General features: G+C 37.0%; 1 long non-coding RNA gene across 1 annotated transcript in view; it reads left to right on the top strand.

Annotated features, from left to right (window-relative positions):
- Positions 1-244: 244 nt before the first annotated feature.
- Positions 245-21,414, top strand: part of LOC137630114 (uncharacterized) — a 30,168-nt gene continuing 8,998 nt past the window's right edge. The window contains exon 1 of the long non-coding RNA XR_011041660.1: positions 245-297. This is a non-coding gene — a long non-coding RNA (uncharacterized lncRNA). The remainder of the gene's footprint in view (positions 298-21,414) is intronic.

The following is a 21,414-nucleotide window of genomic DNA, read 5'->3' as shown; positions in this document are numbered from 1 at the left end:
TTCTATTAATTAATTTACAAACTTACATTTTTATTATACAATTTAATCAATTGTAAACACTAATGGAATAAATTATAGTTTCAAGAAAATTTCTAAAAATTAGCGCCAATCACACCAGCCAATAGGACAATCGCTTCCAAAGCCTTTTGCCAGATTTCGAAGCTTTCAGCAATAAGAAACGACAAAAGAAAAGTATGGCAAAGTGTAGGTCTCTGGTTGGCCAAAGCATCATTTCCTACTTCTGAAAAAGTCACTGTGGTTCTGGTCCTCTGGAGCTGAAGACGTACGGTGGTCAAGGTGAGCTAGTGGTGAAAAATACGACGTATTTACTATTTTTCTTTATATTAGGGCGATGTTTTTATTTTATATAAACGTTAGAGGTTCGATTATAGTCAGGAGAATACCGGAATAATAATTTTCGACAAATACTTTGAGGCGGTGATGTCTCGTAAGGGTTTGGTCGGCCATTACTCCGTGAAAAAAAAAATTTCCTTTTCGATTATTGTGAATATTCTGAGCTACCGAAGACAATGGTGTTCAAAATTGCAGTGTTAATACCACTAATAAGTAGTTGGCAGTTAAGAGAAAGGGCTCAACATGGTACTTTTTATGTCGATAGGCACCAAGGAATTGTCCGGCCATATTGGACAGAATTTTAAATGTATTTTTTTACGTTTATGTATTGAAGGTGACGTTCGAAATAGTACAAACCAAATGGCATATATTTAGTATAAATATATACATTACCCTGATAATCTCATTCGAGTAGGCTTCGTAAATTATATAAAACAGGACTGTATATTTATAACATACACAGTATGAATTACTAACACGGTAAATATACGCTTTAGAATATAACAACTATTTTTTACGCAAGTTGTATGAAAGGTTTGAAAACACTCCAGCCGTCTCCGTTGACAATTGTGTTGGTCTTTAGGGTAAGTGTTAGTCACGCCCACACTTATATATTTAGCTATTTCGTTACCCTTAATATTATTGTATCTAGATTATATTTAGATTAGATTTAGTTTGGTTATTATAGAAAATACTGTAATAATGATGTTTTTGTATTGAGATTCATTGTACGAATCTTTCACGTAAGAAAAGGATGTTAAAATATTCGGAATTTTGTGATTTTATTTGCTAATTTGTAGTATATAGGGCGTTTTGTCATTTTCCCGACGGTAATTTACGCTTCCACGATGTACATTGGCGTATAATGAACTGTTTTTGACTTGCGTATAGTGACCCTTTAGTTGCTCTCACTCGGACAAGTTAGCGAAAACGCCTTTGTCCAGTTTTGCTGGGAAACTAATATGACGGACAGGAGTTTGTTTAGATAGACGTGAATTTATTTGCTTTTTGTGATTCTCATAACTCAAAATGGGAGTGATTGGGGTCAAAGGTCAAGGTCAGGTGAATGTAAAAACTGTCTTTTTGTTTTATCGTTAATTTTTATCCGATTTGCATGAAACTAGTGTCAAAATGTGCGTAATTCAATTGCCTATCTTGTGATGTGGCGTTGGTGAAGGTATGCGCTCTACCGAGTGCTCGTTCTAGTTATTGATTTTATTCCCTTCGTGACTCTTATCTCCGTAAGTGGAGATATTTATATTTGGTTGTTTAAAGCGCTCTAAGTGCTTCGATAGTGTGGATTTAACAAACTAGCAATTCGCTGTGTGATCAGTTAAGCTTAGTGTGTCTTCTAGCAAAGTGAGCTGAAATTTCAAATTTTAAAACTCTCTCTCTCTCTCTCTCTCTCTCTCTCTCTCTCTCTCCTACTCCCATTCCCACTCCTACTCCCATTCCCACTCCTACTCCCACTCCACCCATTCCCACTTCTACTCCCACTCCCACTCCTACTCTCACGCCACTCACTCCCACTCCCTCCCACTCCCTCTCCCTCCCACTTCCTCCCACTCCTACTCACTCCCACTCCTACTCACTTCCAATTACTCCCACTCCCACTCACTCTCACTTTCACTCTCACTCACTCCCACTCACTCACTCACTCACTCTCACTCATTCACTCCCACTCACTCACTCTCGCTCCCACTCCCACTCATTCACTGCCACTCCCACTCCCACTCATTCACTGCCACTCTCACTCACTCTCATTTGTGCCACTCCCAATCACTCTCACTCACTACCACTCACTCTCAATCTCACTCCCACTCTCACTCACTCACACTCTCTCTCTCTCTCTCTCTCTCTCTCTCTCTCTCATTCAGTTAGCCACTCACTCACTTAGCCACCCACTCACTCACTTAGCCACCCACTCACTCTCACTTAGCCACTCAATCACTCTCTCTCTCTCTCTCTCTCTCTCTCTCTGCTTCCCTAATCCTATCACTCAATGCAACCTACGCACTACGAACCTTTCAAGATCAGTTTTGTCATACTTAATACGCACTTATGTATTCTGCGTCTTACTGCGTCATAAATCAACATTATCGAAGCAGTTAGAGAACCGCCCCCCCCCCTCCCATATAACTTCCCCTCGATGGGAATATGGAAGAAAGCGTGCGTATAAAGGGGTAAGTTCAGTAACCTTAGCTTGGTCGAAGTCATTACCTCCGACAACGAAGTTGGAAGGAGGTTATGTTTTCAGTTGTGTGCGCGCTTGTGTTATGTGTTTGTTTTGAAGAGCTTCCCGGACACAATCTTAATCGTGGAGTTATGAAACTTGCAAGGATTAACTGTTATGTAAAAAACTGGAAATGATTAATTTTGGAAGGTCAAGGTCAAAGGTCAAGTTAAATATCCAATTCACGTAATCAGCCATAAGTTTGGACATCGTTGTCACAGAGACTTCAAACTTAGTTCATATTTGAGTTTACGAAAATCCACGCTAATTAATACATAATTTAACAATGTTTCAGATAATGATATATCGAATCATTTCTCATTTATCAATTCTTGAATTACAAAAGACCTATTATTAACTGATTGCAAAGCAACTGCAAATTTGTTTCCTTCGCCAAACCTCGAAGGTTTTGCGAAGGGTGTGTGTTCACCTCTATAGTCGTTTTGCTAGTTGGTGTAACTTAAAATTGATTGCCATAAGAATAAAATTCTTCTATTAGTGTTTTTATCGTTTAATTGGTTTTGACATTACCAAGTTTTGGAATGATCTTCCTAATCGGGTTGTTGAATCAGTAGAACTTCAAAAGTTCAAAGTTGGAGCAAATGCTTTTTTGTTGACCAGGTGGACATTAGTCTTTTTATAGTTTATATATGACATATTTGTTTTTGACGTTGTTAATAGTTTATATATGACATATCTCTTTTGACTCTACTTTTTTTTAGAATGATTTATTGTTAATTTGTTCTCTTCAGTTATTTATTTCCTTATTTCCTTTCCTCACTGGGCTACTTTTCCCTATTGGAGCATCTTGCTTTTCCAATTAGCTTGGATAATAATAATAATAATGAGTTACGTATTGTATATCAGTAAACGTCGTTTACAATTGTATATTGAAAACAATAGCTTGAGTCCTTCAAGATAAAGAAAACTATAATTATTAAGGTATTGTTTAATCATTAGGTGTGAGGGCCTTAAATATTTCACTTTCGCTTTAAGGGATACTGCTTTTCTGGTCCTATACTGCAGGGGAATCCTATCTCTACCGAGACGAAATGCAGAAAAGACAGGGAAAAGTCCCCCTCTCTATTTCTCGATAAAATTATCACATTTCAACCACCTACTGTGCAATGCTCTAAATCTCAGCACTCCAATTAACACATCTCTTGGAATTTGAGTATACACTGTTAAATATTTGCCGTAGAAATGTTAAAAATCCTGGAATAAATGTTGCCAGGCATTTACCGTTTTAAAAAACGGATATATTGACGTAAAGGGGTGATTATTACGGTCACCAACCCGTAAAGATGATAAAGTATGGTAAAAATTACAGCTGTCTGTATTTTACTGAAACACGACTGAGAACAGTATATTTTTTACAGAGAATTTCTAATTAAACTTATAGTTTTTTAAACAATCTCTCTCTCTCTCTCTCTCTCTCTCTCTCTCTCTCTCTCTCTCCCTCTTTTACGGTCGCCAATATTTTACCTAAAATTGGCCGAGAACCGTATATTTTTATGAAAAATTTCCGATTAAACACGTTCTTTTTAAACAATACTCTCTCTCTCTCTCTCTCTCTCTCTCTCTCTCTCTCTCTCTCTTAAAATTACGTTTTTTAAGTGTATGCTTTTAAGTATTTTGCGTTTCTTAACTGCGTAATTTGTTAATTGTCAAATCCACATTATCGAAGCACTTGAAAAGCATGCGTATATGAGGGAAGGGTCATTTCAGTTGTTTTGTTAACCAATTGCGTAGGGTTGTGGTGGCCGATGTGGTAACGTCCCTGACTGGCGAACGCCAGACTGGAGTTCGAGGCCCGCTCGAAATCGGTAGTTCCTTTGGTCGCTGCAACCATACCATCCCTATGAGGTAAGGATGGTGGGTTTGGGGGAGCCTATGGGTCTATCTGCTGAGTCATCAGTAGCCATTGCCTGGCCGCCCTCGGTCCTAGCTTGGGTGGAGAGGGGGCTTTGGCGCTGATAAATGTATACATGGTCAGTCTCTAGGGCATTGTCCTGCTCGATAGGGTCATGTCACTGTCCCTTGCCTCTGCCATTCGCGAGCGGCCTTTAAACCTTTAAACAACATATTTATTTTAAGTCTCTGTGAATCTTCGCAGGACTTGTCAGTTTTAAAAAGTGCCATTTGACCAAGGTGTCACCTGCTCTGGACAATACAGCCTTAGCTGATGTTAATTATACGAAGTTACATTTGAAGACTTATGAGAAGTTTTAAAGGTACATTTCGTAATCGTAGAGAGTGTTTGTGATGTCAGGTGATTGTGGGGGGGGGGGGTGTTTGAGGGTGGGGGGGGGGCGTTGGCAGGTGATTGTGTGGGGAGTGGCAGGTGATTGTGAGGGGAAGGTGATTGTGTTTGAAAAATACCATCGTTAATTAAATTCATTTGAATAAAACAATTTCAATAGTTAAATTGTTCCTAATGCAGTCGATAGACAATAGTAATCACCCCATTTAGTTATGGCATAACGCGTACCTGAAGGGCTATTGGTACCATTGTCAGTTTTTCGATCTGTCAAGCAAAGGTCGTTCACCCGGAGTTTTGCTCAAGGGTGGGAAGACGGAGAATCTACGCGTCTTTAGTGTTACATGAATTTAATGGTTATTGTCAACTTAATTTTGCAGTGTTATATCCAAAATATTAATAATAACGAGAAACAATTTTGTGATCAAATTACTTCACCTTTTATCTGTATTAAAATTGGTTATAACTCGGTTGAGTCCCTTGTCAGGCTGGGAGGAACATAGAGAGAAGAAAGGTCCCCCTTTATTTCATTTTTTTGATGTCGGCTATCCCACAAAAATTAGGTTAGTGCCTTGGTATGTGTATGTATAATTGGTTTTAAGTAATTCAATTGTGTCTTTATTACAATTAATTCTTCGTTAATAATCTGCGATCTGCGAAATTTGTCGAAGGTGGGATTAAAACTAATTTTTCCTTCAGTGAGGAAGTTGAGGGTAAAGTTTCGATGTCTAGAGAAGACTTCTGTTTCACCTCGTGATAGTTACATTGTTTATCACCTCGATGAGGGAATTGGGAGCCGAAAAATGTCGGATTTATTATCGCAACATATTAAGAAATTTATTTCGTTATTAGGCCTATCATTACTTGCTAAGCTACAACCTTAGTTGGAAAAGCAGGATGCTGTAAGGTGTATATGTAGTTCCCACTCCAATCAAATTTGATACGGATAGGGAAATTAAAGTTGCTTATAAATTTCTAGATAGATTTGTGAAAAGTTAGCTCTGAAATATTCGAATTGAAACATACAATTAACTATAGGGCACTACTATGAGATTCAGGGCTTCTGTAACACGGTTTTTTGGACTTTGCTCCTTATCAAAGCATCGGATGTAGCTGAAAGTTGACATATGTATATTTTACAACCACACACAAATTTTGTCAGCATTATCAATAACCTAAACCCGATAGTTTTTAATTTTTATAGAGTAAAAATGATCTAGCCGACGCTATGGCAGTGATAACGAGCCAAGAGTCGAAAACATTCATTACGTAAGCAATGTAAACACCTTTTGACAAAATTTTGCTCCGCCCATCCACCAGACACCCATTCACCTTGCTCCATCTGCTCTGAAACACATAACAGTCAAGAATGGCTAACAGGATTTGGAATTGCTCCCGTGGTTGCCAAACTGCATTTTTCTTACGACTTACAACTTTATACAGTCAAGAGAAAGCCCGTGGGCCATATTTACTGTAGCCTGAATAGGTAATCATTTCAGTTTCTAGTTTAAATCCAATGTTTATGGTCTGATTTGTATTTAGCGTAACATGATTATAATACTTGTAATGTCATTCAGGCTTTTGAACAATTCTATTAACTATTCACTATGCCACCAAGAGAGAGAGAGAAAGAGAGACATTTGTATGTAAAGAGTCTTTATATAACTATTTTTGTTAAAATAAGAATTTTGTACTAAACTCTTCATCAGACCAACGGATCATCCGATATCATGTTGGCTATGTTTTGGGCAGACTGCATTTGCAAATAAATCATGAATAGTTTAGGAGTTTTATTTGTACATCTAATGGGAATTTATAGAAGTAAAGTGAACATAATTCATTTATCCTTAAAATAATGACTACATGTAGCAAAACAAATAGTAGTAAAGATAATAATGCAATGAAGGAATGATACCATACTTTATCTTTAGCTTCAACATCGGCAATAACATACCCAGTTGCCATAATTTGTCAGCTTAATGAAATGACATATCATCTAATGTTAAACTTAATATCTGAGGAGGCCATGGCTTATTGCACAGTGGGGAAAAAAAAAAAAAAACATTACAAAGACTTTATGAATGGCGGAACGATACATAAATGTGGGTGGGGTATCTGTGGTAGCGTAGTAATACTACTCCAGCAGTAGGGCCGCAACAGTAGTATACATGAATTAAACGTTTAGGCCAACTGCTGGGATCCTTGAGGATCATTTAGCACTTCTTACAACTACTCGAGAAATGAGTCTTTATAGCCAGAATTTAAATTTGCTGATCCAACAATGCCCATGATAGCCTTGAGTGTTATACTGAATTATAACGAGGCCAAAGTGGGTGGAGCCTCATGAAGTCATCATTCTGACGATGAATAATGGTGAAGGTTTAAGCCAAAATACGGTACCGGCTATTTTTTTTTTTTTTGTACAGTAAATAGGTAGGTAGATAGACAATAAATAAAAATTGCTTGACATTGGATGTAGCAGTTATCAAATCAAGCTTGTCTACTACGTTTTGAAAATTACCAACTATTCCCTACACTTGTCAATCTGATTGTGACCTATAAAGTAGACTGTAATTTCTTAGGGAACTTATTTTGGGAGTTAGACTAATAATCGAAGTGTTTTTGTATTTATCAACATAATTTGTTTGGTTTGTTCATTATGATAATTATTATTGGAGAGGTTTCAGAGTTCATAAAGGTGTACTGCTTTGCTTTATTTAACTTTTGTGTCGTTACGTATAGCCAATCATCGATCGAGAAAAGGGGAAGAAATGCAGTCATAAGTTACGTTACGAGTGCGTTTCGAAACCGTTTCTCTGAGTAAGTTGGCCCGTCTTCAAAAAACGTCACTTTTACATTATAAGTACCAAATTTATTCAACCTACGTAATGCTGAATATAGTTAAAATTTATGTGTAGATATAATGTGCATTCTGAAGAAGCGTTATATTTATGAAATTCATAGATAAAAAATTATTGCGAAAAAACCGTGTTACAGAGGCCCTGAATCTCATAGTAGGTAGAGTGAAGACCTCCGCCACAGCAGCTTATTTCTCGACATTTTGACCTTCACCTTTGACCTTAACTTATATTAATTGGCTTGGATTTTCATACACAAATATGAACTAAGCTTGAAGTCTGTGACAACGATGTCCAAACTTATGGCTGATAACATGAATTGGACATTTTGCTTGACTGTGACCTTGACTTTCCTAAATTTAATCATTTCCAGCTTTGTATATGACAGTTAATCCCTGCAAGTTTCATTACTCTACAATTAAAACACACACACACAAACAACAAGGTGTAAAATATAACCTCCTTCCTACTTCGTTGGCTGAGGGAACTATTGCATGGGAAATTTATAGTTCAATTGGTCTTATTTGATTTGGTAAATTTTCTGGCAAAGGGAGGTCTCTCTCTCTCTCTCTCTCTCTCTCTCTCTCTCTCTCGGTCGCCTATGTTTTACCTAAACACGGCTCTCGGTCGCCTATGTTTTACCTAAACACGGCTGAGAACAGTATATTTTTATGAAGAATTTCCGATTAAACACGTTTTCTTAATACTATCTCTCCCCCCCCCCTCTCTCTCTCTCTCTCTCTCTCTCTCTCTCTCTCTCTCTCTCTTACTGAAACGTGGCTGAGAACAGTAAATTTTTACGAAGAATTTCCTATTAAAATTACGGTTTTTTTAACAGTGCTCTTATGTATTTTGCGTATCTTAACTGCGTAATTTGTGTTAATTGTCAAATCCACATTATCGAAGCTCTTAAAGAGCATGCGTATATGAGGGAGGGGTCATTTCAGTAGTCTTAGCCTTGTCGAAGTCATTTAACCCTGTTTCAGATAATGACGATGAATCAAAATAATTCTCGTATATCAAATCTCGATTTCGAATAGTTTTGTTGACCAATTGCGTAGGGGTTGTGGTGGCCAATGTGGTAACGTCTTTGACTGGCGAACGCCAGACTGGGGTTCGAGACCCGCTCAAAATCGGTAGTTCCTTTGGTCGCTGCAACCATACCATCCTTATGAGCTAAGGATAGTAGGTTTGGGGAGCCTATGGGTTTATCTGCTGAGTCATTGGTGGCCATTGCCTGACCCTCCTCGGTCCTAGCTTGAGTGGAGAGGGGGCTTTGGCGCTGATCATATGCATATATGGTCAGTCTCTAGGGCATTGTCCTGCTCGACAGATGATTGTGGGGGAAGGCAGGTCTGTGGTAGGAGTCTTCTTTGTCGAAATGAACTTCTCGCACACCATTTGAGATTCATACATTGCTTTTGTAATGACTATCGACCTACATATCCTGCATATTCTCTCTCTCTCTATCTCTCTCTCTCTCTCTCTCTCTCTCTCTCTCTCTCTCTCTCGTGTGCTGAATGGACTCACAAGCCCCAACGCCGAAATATATAACCCAAATTTGTAAATCCAAACTAATTATGTATTGATGTATGAAGCAGCTATAGTAATAACTCATTCATTTTTTCGATTAACTACTGAAAACGAAAGTTGTTCTAACCACCTGGAGGAAGAAATTTCTCACTTAAAGTTATTGGAAGGATTTTACCATCGAAGTCAATCAATTTGTGATTGAATGGCTTAAGTGATAAGTCTTAAAGAACAACCACAGCTTATTTGAATTTAAGGTTGAATCCTATGAACCCATGGGCTTATATCATCCTGCTTTTCCAACTAGGGTTGTAGCTTAGCTTATATTATTAATAATAATAATAATAATAATAATAATAATAATAATAATAATAATAATACTGTGTCCAGGTAACGTAATCCAAGGTTTTGTGAGAGACCTCTATGAGCCTAGTGTGGACCATTCTATCAATCATTGTCATTTTTATATGACTTAAATCCATCATGTTTTGTCCAATAGAATTCGAATGAACGTGACTGATCCTAGCGCTTTTGCGTTAGCTGTTTTGCAATTGCTTTGCTTGTGAACGTGGCCGTACTATGTAAAGCATAGATAGTCTTGGAAATGCTGCTTAACAGGTTGAACTCTCTCTCTCTCTCTCTCTCTCTCTCTCTCTCTCTCTCTCTCTCGTTTTGTTACCTTCTAACACATACAAATGACCTCGTCCTTTCGACTTCTCACAAAATGGCATTTTTCAAGAATTTGCTATAGTGACCCTTTGGCCTTTTTCAAGAATTTGCTATGGTGACCCCTTTGTAGGTCTTCATCTAGTAATCCTCTCATTAGTGTGCATTTAAATCCATCCATTAATGTGGATTTAAAACCACATTTCCCGCCGAAATCCTTCATTCATTTGGGGCGTTTTTTTTCTGTTTTCAAATGTCTAAAATATCTATTTTCGATGAAGATGTCACTTTGATAAATGCCTGTATTGGTTGATTAGTATGGTTGGTGACCCTTGGTCTGATAGATATAGTTCTAGAAGCTGTTGATCCTGAGAGAGAGAGAGAGAGAGAGAGAGAGGAGAGAGAGAGATGGTCTTCGTATTTCAATTGCATGATGGAATTATTGTGAAGCTTAGTGGTCACATTCGAGAGAGAGAGAGAGAGAGAGAGAGAGAGAGAGAGAATGGTCTTCGTATTTTAATTGCATGATGGAATTATTGTGAAGCTTGGTGGTCACATTCGTTAATTCTCTCTCTCTCTCTCTCTCTCTCTCTCTCTCTCGATGGTGGGTGTGTGTGGTTTGAGATGATTCCTGTCAGTTACAGAAAAATGGTATGAATACAGTCTCTCTCTCTCTCTCTCTCTCTCTCTCTCTCTCTCTCTCTCATATAAAAAGGTATATGTGTTGGTTTGGGTAAACATTAAAAGTAGAAGCAATTTCAGATATGAATTGTTTCTTATAGAATTACCTTTTTACCATATAAACCTCCCAAAAAATTTATCAAAATTATATAAATATAGGAGGGGGGACACTAAACAGTGTATATATCCACTGTCTTGGGTTAGTGTTCTCTTGCTTGAGGGTACACTCGGGCACACTATTCTATCTTATTCCTCTTTCTCTTGTTTTGTTAACGTTTTTTTTATAATTTATATAGGAAATTTTTATTTTAATGTTACTGTTCTTAAAATATTTTATTTTTCCTTTTTTCCTTTCCTCACTGGGCTATTTTCCCTGTTGGAGCACTTGGGCTTGTAACATCCTGCTTTTCCAACTAGGGTTGTAGCTTAGCAAGTAATAATACTAAGAAAGTACATACATTATAAAATTAGACATTTATATAACTCGATATCAGTGCTGGGCCCTTCAAACATTTTCTCACGTCCAGAAATCGGTAAAGATTGCGGGGGATAAGCGAGCAAATATATATAGGCTCTCGAAACGCGAAATCTCATCGGAACTTCAATTAACTGAATGGAAAAAGGATCAAGTAAAGATAAGCACCCCCATAACTGACTAGTATAGAAAAGCACCCCCGAATTTGTGCAAGTAAAGAATAGCACTCCCATATTTGAGCAAGTAAAGATAAGCACTCCCATATTTGAGCATGTAAAGATAAGCACATTATTATAATTATGGTTTAAACTTTAAACACAATAAATTATTTTGAAATTTTATTGATATATGAAATATAAAATGAAATATACAACACTGAAATAAGATGTCGAGTCCAGAAATCAAAAATACTTGTAAAAATTTAATTAAAATAATACTGTCTTGCTATAGTTTCACAAAATCTATGAAACTTGTCGTTCTTGTTACGTTCGCTCCACATGAATTCATGCAAATAAGAGTTCAAAAATTCTCGTTTACATCCTATCCTCCGTTTTATTCTTATTTTGTGTTTGTTCCAGTAGCTCTCTACTGCTTGTGTATGAACGCCTGTAGTCCTGTCAACAAAATTCACGGAGTGGTTAACTGTATGATGCGTATATCCAAGGTCCCTTTCAATGTTCCTGTATGCTTTCCATTGATCACTGTGAATAATTGTTCCAGGCATAACTACTTTCCTAATTATCGGCAACAGTGTTTCGGCATTGCGCGAATCAACAATCTCCATATAACCCAGGGATGGTGATGAAGTAGGATCTACTATTCCAAATACCCATAGTGGATTCTGGGGAGAACGTCCTCTATGGTGCTTTGGTTTATGGCTAAAACAAGATTCATCAATTTGTACCGTTGTGCCTGGTCCACCAAGCTTGATAGGGTTCCTTTCAAAATGTTTCAAGCAAATTTCACGAAAAAAGCTGAACATGTCAATAACTGTCACTTTTGAAACATTCAATAACTGTACGGTCTGCAAAACACTCAGTTCCTGACACCAGTAGAAGATTCCTTCAATCCACTTTTGTAAAGAAAGCTTTGAGCGATAAAAAAACGAATCTTTGCGAATTGATTCGTAGTGCTTATATTTACTGCATTCCTTAACTTGGCACTTCCAGACATATTTGTCTTGTATTGAAGAACGTTTTGTCCACTTCATTAAAATGCTACAATGAGGGCATTTTAGTTCAGCTCTCAAAAGTTTCTGCTGCTTCATCCAGTTAATTGCAGGAGTCGGGTCCTCAACCAACAGTGGCTTAAGAATTTCTTCATACAGAGAACGGTCCATGTTAAGGGTTTCTCTCAAGACTTTATACGACTTTCTGAGGTATATCATGCTAAAAAGTAAAATCTATCCGAACAGCAAAAATTATATACTCAAATAAGAAGAGAAAACAACTCGTTAATGTAACTATTTAAACTATTCAGAAGAGAAAACAACCTGTCAGAACATAAATAATCTATCAGAACAGCCAAAATGATATCCTCAAATAAGAAGAGAAAACAACTCGTTAACGCAACTATTTGAACTATTCAAAAGAGAAAACAACCTGTCAGAACAAATTAAATAATTTTGAGCAAGTAAAGAAAAGCACTCCCGAAATTGTGCAAGTAAAGGAAAGCACTCCCATATTTGAGCAAGTAAAGATAAGCACTCCCTGGGCCATGCAGGGGTGCTTATCTTTACTTGATCCTGGAAAAAAAAACGGGCTCTTGCTGGAAACTCCGGTTCAACACTTGTCATAAATGCAGTCATGTTGAGTAGCAGTTGTGATCTCATCATTTTTTTTTTTTGTCTGATATTAGCTTCAAGTGGGGCATTTATTATGTCATTAATGAGGAGAGAGAGAGAGAGAGAGAGAGAGAGAGAGAGAGAGAGAGAGAGAAATTCGATAGGTCTAGTTGAACCTTGACGAATAAGTTTTCAACTCAGGCTGGGTAAACTTCAAGGAATCAAGGTGCAAATTATATCCATCCTCAATGAGAGAGAGAGAGAGAGAGAGAGAGAGAGAGAGAGAGAGAGAGGGGGGGGGGATTCTACAGGTCACGTTGAACATTAACCAATAAGTTTTTAACTCAGGCTAGGTAAACTTCAATGAATCAAAGGGTCATTATATCCATTCTCAATGAGAGAGAGAGAGAGAGAGAGAGAGAGAGAGAGAGATCGCTAATAATCTCTTATCTGCAAATACCATGAGAGAGAGAAAAATTATATCGGTATCCTCCGATCATCCGGATTGAATTTATAAGATCGGTGTCTCTCTATAAGTTCATCACATCTTAGAGATCAATTTTAATATTTGTTGGTTTTTATCTCCATATTCCTTTTAGCGAATATTGGTTTTGTATTATCAGTTATATTAATTTTGACGTTGGTATGATTGACAAAATTTTATTAAAATCTGAAACTCCCCTATATGATAATGAGCAACTCTCTCTCTCTCTCTCTCTCTCTCTCTCTCTCTATATATATATATATATATGTGTGTGTGTGTGTGTGTGTGTTTGCTGAGTTAAAAATCCGAAAATTAGTTCGAGGGGGAAAAAAAGTCAGAAAAGTAGTTCATGGCATTTCCTGCTTTTTATCGTAAAATCAGCGGAGTTAAGTATGCATCTAGCACAGTATTTTTTATTTTAACTATATATCAAAGTATTGAAGAGAGAGAGACAATTAGATTATGATTCAATAGAGAAGAAAACCATTTTTCTACTTTCCGATATTCCTGGAAAATGTATTGTTCCGCAGCCGGGTGTGTCTTGACTCATTAGTCATTACATTGACGGTAGTAGTTAAAGGAAGAAACGTTTCCGACATTTTCAGCAGTTAAACATCTGACGTTTCTCCAGAAGTTGGTACCGTTAATTTTCTTACCAGGTCTGGTATATTAATGTATCATTAGAGTTATTTTCGAATAAGAAATTGGTAGATATTTAATTTTGCAGTGTTGGTTGGCCTACTCCATTTTGAGCCGGTGTAACGGTCTGGTTTTCCCCCCGTCCGAAGTTCCCCCCGGGGGAAATATGGCCCAGGATATATGTCCCCCCGGGGGAACTTTGTCCCAGGATAATATTCCCCCCTCTGGGCCAAGATTCCCCCCTTTGCTTGGTGGAGGTAACCAATATTTTTTTTTTCGTTTGCCATAAGAATCAAATTCAATGGGATTTCATAGAAAAGCTGCACAAATGTAGGCAATAAATTGAGGTCACAACATATTGCGTGGATAAAAAGAACAATGAATTTTAAGCCTGCTGCTCAGTTTCTTAGTGAATCCGTATCAAACCCCTTGCAATGTTGCTCAGAAAACAAACTTGCTGATTTCGAAGGATGTGAGGGACAATCAAATTCTTTAGTTTAGGCCTATATATCCTCAATTCGAAAAATTTTGCGCAGACATAACTTTAAATCATTGAAATGCAACAACAAAATGTATGTTTGTTTAAAGAATTAATGATGAAGGTTGAAGCTTATATTAGGCATTTAAAGCTATGTGATTGAATAATCTAATTGAACGTTCTACTCTAAAAATGAAATTTTTACTGTCATAAAATGAGCCAAGATTATGTTGAGCTTTTTTTCTTTATGGTAAAATAAGAAGTATGGGGTTGTAATAATAATCCTACTGCCATGCAGTTTTCGGCTGCTTATAAGAAAATTCTGATTCATAATGATATACAGAATGTTCTTCGTGGTAATTGCATTCCCCTAGAATTATTCAAGCAATATTACACATTTACATAACTCGGTTGACATAAATAAATCTTCTCCTAAGAACAGAATAATAGAGAATAGGAGTTTAGCTGAAAGCAGTCATAACGAAGATTACTATTACATTCCTACACCTTATCACTTTATTCTAGCGATATTGTGGCGTACATAGCAGGATTTCTTGTGTATAAACTGAGGAAATTCTTGCGTTGTGAAGCCTATTTAGATTGCTTAACTGCCCATCACAATAATGCAATGCCAAGGCTAATTCAGTTGAAAGATAAAGGAAACTTGATTCATCCCTCAGATGATGTTTTCCAAATCTGCCAAAGATGCGAAATATTATTTAGGAAATCAATATCCTTCAATGGAAATTTGGACATTAGCCTTGGCAGAAAAGAGTTGCCAAAACTTGTGTATGGAGTTCTAATATATTATACAGGCAAAACCATTTTCTCCAAAATTGGATTCCCCCCAACACCACTGTTGTTATAAATCTATGGCTATGGCTGTGGCTATTATCATCATAATAAAACTACTGTACCAACCGTGTTTCACACAATTGTACATAATTCCTTTTGTATATATTATGCTTGTATCTTCGCTCTTCCCTCGCACTAAAACGAACATGAAAATTCATGTCTGGTTTTTCCTCTGAAATATTGTCTGTCTTGTGAACTTGTTATGTCCTGTTGCTTTGAGGTTTTGTATATAAGGAGAATGTTCTACAATAATATAACTCAGTCGTTTCCAACCTGCCTTTGAATTCAGAACCTTACTCGGCGCCGTCACATTGGTGAAGGAATTATGTACAATTGTGTGGAACACGGTTGGTACACTACCATCACAAGGGCTGTTGACATTCTCTCTTTTTGTCTGTTTTCCTTCTAGTTTTAGTGCCACTTAACACTCAATTGTCCGAGTAGTAGCAGTGGAAACACGTGCGTCAGAATATGGAGGAGCTCACTTACCACACATATTACCAATATCTGGATAGTGGAAAGTATCCTGATGGACTAAACAAAGAAGAAAAGCGTGATATTAGAAAAAAGTGCAAACCCTTTTGTGTTAAAGATGGATATCTAATGCATAAACGAAAAATAAAGAATGAAGTGCAGTTACGTCAAGTGTTGATGAAAACGGACGTGAACCGAGTTATCAAAGCTTGTCATGAAGGCTTTGGTGGTGCACATATGGGAAGGGATAAGACCATTGGAAAAATTACTGCTAAGTATTATTTTAAGGGCATCAAAGAACTTGTTAGTGATTATGTTTTTAAATGTGACAAGTGCCAGAGAGCAAGTAATAAACCAGCAACGCAAGCTCCAGAGTTACATCCAGTTTATGTTCCTGAAAAAGTTTGGTCTCAGGTTGGAATGGACTTGATTGGACCCCTGCCCCAGACAGAGAGAGGACACTGTTATATTGTAGCAATGACAGACTACTTTACAAAATTTCCAGTTGCTTCACCTTTAAAACGCAAGTCTGCAGCAGAAGTTGCACAGTTCTTTTTAGATACCGTTTGTGACTTTGGCTGTATAGAAACCTTGATCACCGACCAAGGGAGAGAGTTTGTCAACGAACTGAATGATATCATCTGTGCCAAGTTACAGATAGATCACAGAATTGCTTCAGCCTATCATCCACAAACAAATGGATTGCAGGAGAGATTTAATCAAACACTTGAAAGAGCTCTTATGAAATGTGTTAATGAAAAGCAGAACGATTGGGATTTGCACATAAAAAGAATTCTGTTTGGATATCGTACTTCAGTCCATGCCAGCACTGGTGTTACTCCTTTCACTGCAATGTTTAGGAGAGACCCCGTGCTTCCAGTCTACCTAGATACTCAGTCATATGAAGCGGTAGGAACTAGAGTAACGACAGCAGAGACTATTAAAGAGCTGACAGAGAGAGTGTTGTCAGAAAAAAAGGCAGCTGATGAAAAAATAACTATGAATATTGCTAAAGCTCAAAACAGGCAAAAGAAGAACTATGATGCAAGACGTACATCTAATTGCAGTGGAATAGTTGAGGGCTCATTAGTACTATTAAAAAACAATAGAAATAATCACCGAATGGGAGGAAAACTAGAAGCAAAATACCTAGGTCCATATGAAGTTGTTTCTCTAGTAGGCAAAGGACGCGCAAAACTGAAAAACGTTGCAACAAATAAAGAACTAAAAAACTTGTACCACATAGTGAATTTGAAGGTCTACAAACAAAATGACACAAACAGTTTAAGGCAAGAAGATGACATCCATGGAGCAGAACCGTTCAACGCATCTGTGAAAGAGCATCAGCAATATCCTGAACAAAAGGGAATCCTACATATTCCAGCGGAGGAGAAAGTAATTTTACTCATGTTTGCAGATGAGAAAGCTGTCAGAAGGGTGGAAGCAGAAGGAATACAAGTCACCGAAGATGAAATAGAGACAAGACCAGAGAAGCTTCCTGGCATGCTTGTCATGAAAAGACAAGCACTTGAATGTGTTTACAAATATATGGATGAAGATGCAATTACAACGCTTCATGCAACACTTAAAGCAAAGGAGGACGACATTCCTGGGGCATGGCTATGTCAAGAATGTACAAGAATTACGGCAGATGGACGTGAAGTGGTCGAGTGCGAGTCTTGTTATGAATGGTACCACACTGCCTGCCTTGGAATACAAAATTACAAGGCCTCATGGAGTTGTCTTAAATGTAATTCAATCCCACAATCAAAGAAAAAAAGGATAAATTAATTAATACATCCCCAAAATTCCGTTATTTTTAGTTGCTTTTCAACCCTAGAATGTTACCCTTATTTTTCTTTGCCTGTATGCTACCTTGGGGTACAGATGTACCCTAGGGTAAAAAAAAAATAAATGATAAATCAGTGATTTGTTTTGAGATGTGCCTTTCTGTACTTGAAAATTTCTCTTTCAGCTGATGAGGAACCAGGCAATAAAACCCCAGAATTTACTCCCATCATATCCAGCAAGTAAAATAAACATAATGGCCAACAACGGATTTTTTTTTCGAGCACATGTACAATGTGTGGCATATCTGGTCAAAGCTGTCGACACCATCCTTGGTGAGGTGTAAAAGCTAATAATCTCTGGTAACAACAGAATTTCGTATCATCTCCTTTCTCATCCATAGTGCTTCTTAGCATCAAGTGTACTTTTTATTTCGTGCTGGACAGTACGAAAGAAGAGTTAGGTTTTCACTATATATATATATATATATATATATATATATATATATATATATATATATATATATATATATATATATATATATATATATATATATATATATATATATATATATATATATATATATTCCTAATATTTTGTCAAACTTACCGTTGATTATTCAATTCATCAAAATAGTTTCTCTGCAAGGGAGGGTGGGGGAGAAATGGCCTAGGGGGGGAAAAATATCTTAGGGCTGAAATTCCCCCCGGGGGAATAACAGCCCGGGCTGCTTTTCCCGGGGGGGAAATCTGGCCTAGGCTAATTTTCCCGGGGGGAATTTCAGTCAGGGGGGAAAAATTTCCTGCTACACCGGGAGTCAAAGGCCAAGTCATTTTACCAGTGGCAGAAACTCGTAGGTCCAAATCCTATTTACTGCGCAAGTTCAAGTCCAAGTCTTATGTGGAATGAATATTAGATTTAATAGGCCATAGAAGTTTTTTCAATGTTTTTCCTCTTCTGAGTGAAAATATATTTTTATTTCGAATAATAAAACGAAGTTGTGACTGTAAGCATACTCAGGTAAAATTATAGAACAACACAGAACTACATTTCCAATAGTTTAAACAACTTTTCCTACAGTGAATATTGTGCTTTCAACGAATTCTACCTTTATTTCTAAGCAAATAAACCGTTCTCCCATTATCCCTCCCCTTTACCAACGCACGAAGGTAGGAACCTGGGACTTTGGGGGAAATGACAACAGGAAAAACGTCGTTATTTAACACTTTCGAGATTCATAAACGGCTGCAGAAGCTAACAAACCCATCTAACCTAACCTAACCTAACCTAATAATTCCCAGGTCCCAGACCTAGGTGGGGGCAGGTCCCTCAGACCCCTCTCACCAGATCACAAACCTGCCTAGGTCACAGACCCTAGACCCTCCTTCCCAGGTTACAGACCTAGATGTAAACAAAGGGAAATACACATTTCAGGGTAATAGAATGCCAATATTTTGTGATTTTTTTATTTAAATTTATTATGCTTCCCAGAGAATAATGCATAGAGGAAAAAAGATTAGTAAACCATTATCGATTCACCAGTAAATTTTCCCCACCCAAATCCCCCGGTTCACATTGGGTGCCCCCATTACCGTAGGATACATTACGGTACATCTCATTAACTATTTATTTGCGATGGAAATGAACGTCATTTTCTAAAAAAAAAAAAAAAAAAACAGCAAACAGGAGTTTTTCTATATGGAACTACATTCCTTTATTAGTAAAGCTTTTTCAGTGTTTTTTCTATATCAAATCACAAGTGTATGGTACCTATAATTGGTAAAAATCAACAAGATATTTTTACATTTTCTAAAATTTATTGGTTGTTACATACTTTAATTTGCTATAAGAATATTTGGTTCATGTATTCGGCTAGAATTTAAAGTATGTATTTACCCTTTTATCATATGACACTCAACTATTAGAAGTAGGCCCACCTGTAGGTCTAGATATGAGTTTTTTCTTGCTGATACCCATTTAAACTATGTAGGGGGTCAAATATTATTAATGGTGTGCTATGATTTATATTTTTAATTTTGAGAAATCTGGTAGTTTGGGTGATTGTGTACACCTAATTGTTCTATGTTGGTTTACTCTTAAAGTGCTTTGTTTAGTGTATTACATCCTTTTTATAAAAAGCAGAGCAGGAATCTCATCTTTTAGGTGGGCCTAAACCCCCCAGTAAGGCTTAAATATACATATCAGCTCCCAGATAATTGGCCCAGTTGTTAAGTCGGAATTTATGGGCACGACTGAGCACATATTGAATGTACTGTAATGCACTAATCTTTCATTATGTAATATTGCAAAAAAATCTACTGTACACTGTATATGAATACACAGAACATTAGTGATGTCTTAGCCTAGGCACCAGGTCTTAACCTAACTAGCCTGAACTCCTCTCCCACCCAGCGAGACCTAAGCAAATGCAAATGGAATCAAGTTAGGTGAGTGCAACCTGACAGGACCTTTCACAATCTAGCCTACAATGATATAGACTAAAACCAAAATCATGGTCCTGACCTATAATTTAAGGCAACCGTTTTAAAGTATTACTACAAAAGGCTGTCTATTATATAAAGTAAATATGGGGCTGCCTCATATGTTTAAACAAGATTTACTGCCTTTCTCTACCTTAACACTTATCTAGATCACAGGAATGTGTACTAACCTTAACCTAACCTAGGATGCGGTCTCCTTACCTAGCCATACTGAGCTATGTGACATATAATGTTGTAGATAGAATTAAATTGAGGATATACAGTATCCCAATTTCACATACAATGCTGTAGATTAAATCAATTATGGAGGTATATCCCAACTTAACCTACCTCATGACATATTCCTGTTTAGAACATAACTCAAACAGTTATCAAACCTTTACTGTAGAGTTTTAAGCTTTGTAATATAGCTTGTGATACAGTTTGGCTCATCAAAACTTTACCTAAGGCACAACTAACAAAAATTCACAGCATAACACTTGGCAACTGTATACTGTAATAGTTAAATAACTTGGCAAAATTAGATTTGCTTATAAGAAGTGGTATATTTTTTTACTTGTTTAAGCATAATTTGTTCTGAACTTGAAGCAGAAAGAGAATAATAACTTGAAAATAAAGCAACACGTGATAGAACTTGCTAGTATATAATGCATTAATTGGTAATATATACTTATTTCTAGCAAAACTCTAATTTTCTATGGGAAATGGACTGGTGCTGGCTATTTTGGCATATTTCTCTATACTGTATACGTAATTGGAACTGGGTCATAATTACTTGTGTATTACCCAATTGTTCACTTTTGAGAGAGTGGTTGTGGTTTCCGCACACGCATTGCTTTTCAGTCGTTTTTGGTAGCTTTGTTTTTTTGCATGATGTGTAATCCTTAGCTTGGTTTATGATTGAATTAAGAGGTGCTAAATATTTATGCGTAAATTTCCCGATGTTGTTTTACAGAGCCCTTTTTTCCCATCTGAATCAGTTCCACCATGTCTACCGTTGGGAGAAAAGGTCTTCCATGTGGGATTTCAATCTATTTCAAAATTTAGTGGGATTTAATTTATTTTTGCCATTGATTGTTTGAAATACTCAGTTCAGTATATAGCTATTGTTGCTCATGTGATAGTGAAACTATCCCCTGGTTAATACGTGATACTCGATTTTCCAGCAAAACTGGAATTTGCTATAAAAAATGGATGTGTGCTAGCTACTTTGGCATTTGACTCAGTATGATTAATGGGGGTCTGTGACCCAAGTGTCGTCCGATTCAAATGTGGATATTATATCCTAGTCTGTTAGTTGTTTACCTTTGGGAACCTAATGGTGGGTTATTAGACGTGTTAGTTTCAATTGCTTG

The sequence above is a fragment of the Palaemon carinicauda genome, chromosome 38, assembly GCF_036898095.1.
Source record: "Palaemon carinicauda isolate YSFRI2023 chromosome 38, ASM3689809v2, whole genome shotgun sequence".
Lineage (NCBI taxonomy): Eukaryota > Metazoa > Arthropoda > Malacostraca > Decapoda > Palaemonidae > Palaemon > Palaemon carinicauda.
The sequence above is the reverse complement of the archived record's forward strand: the minus strand, read 5'-3'. Positions and strand labels throughout refer to the sequence as shown.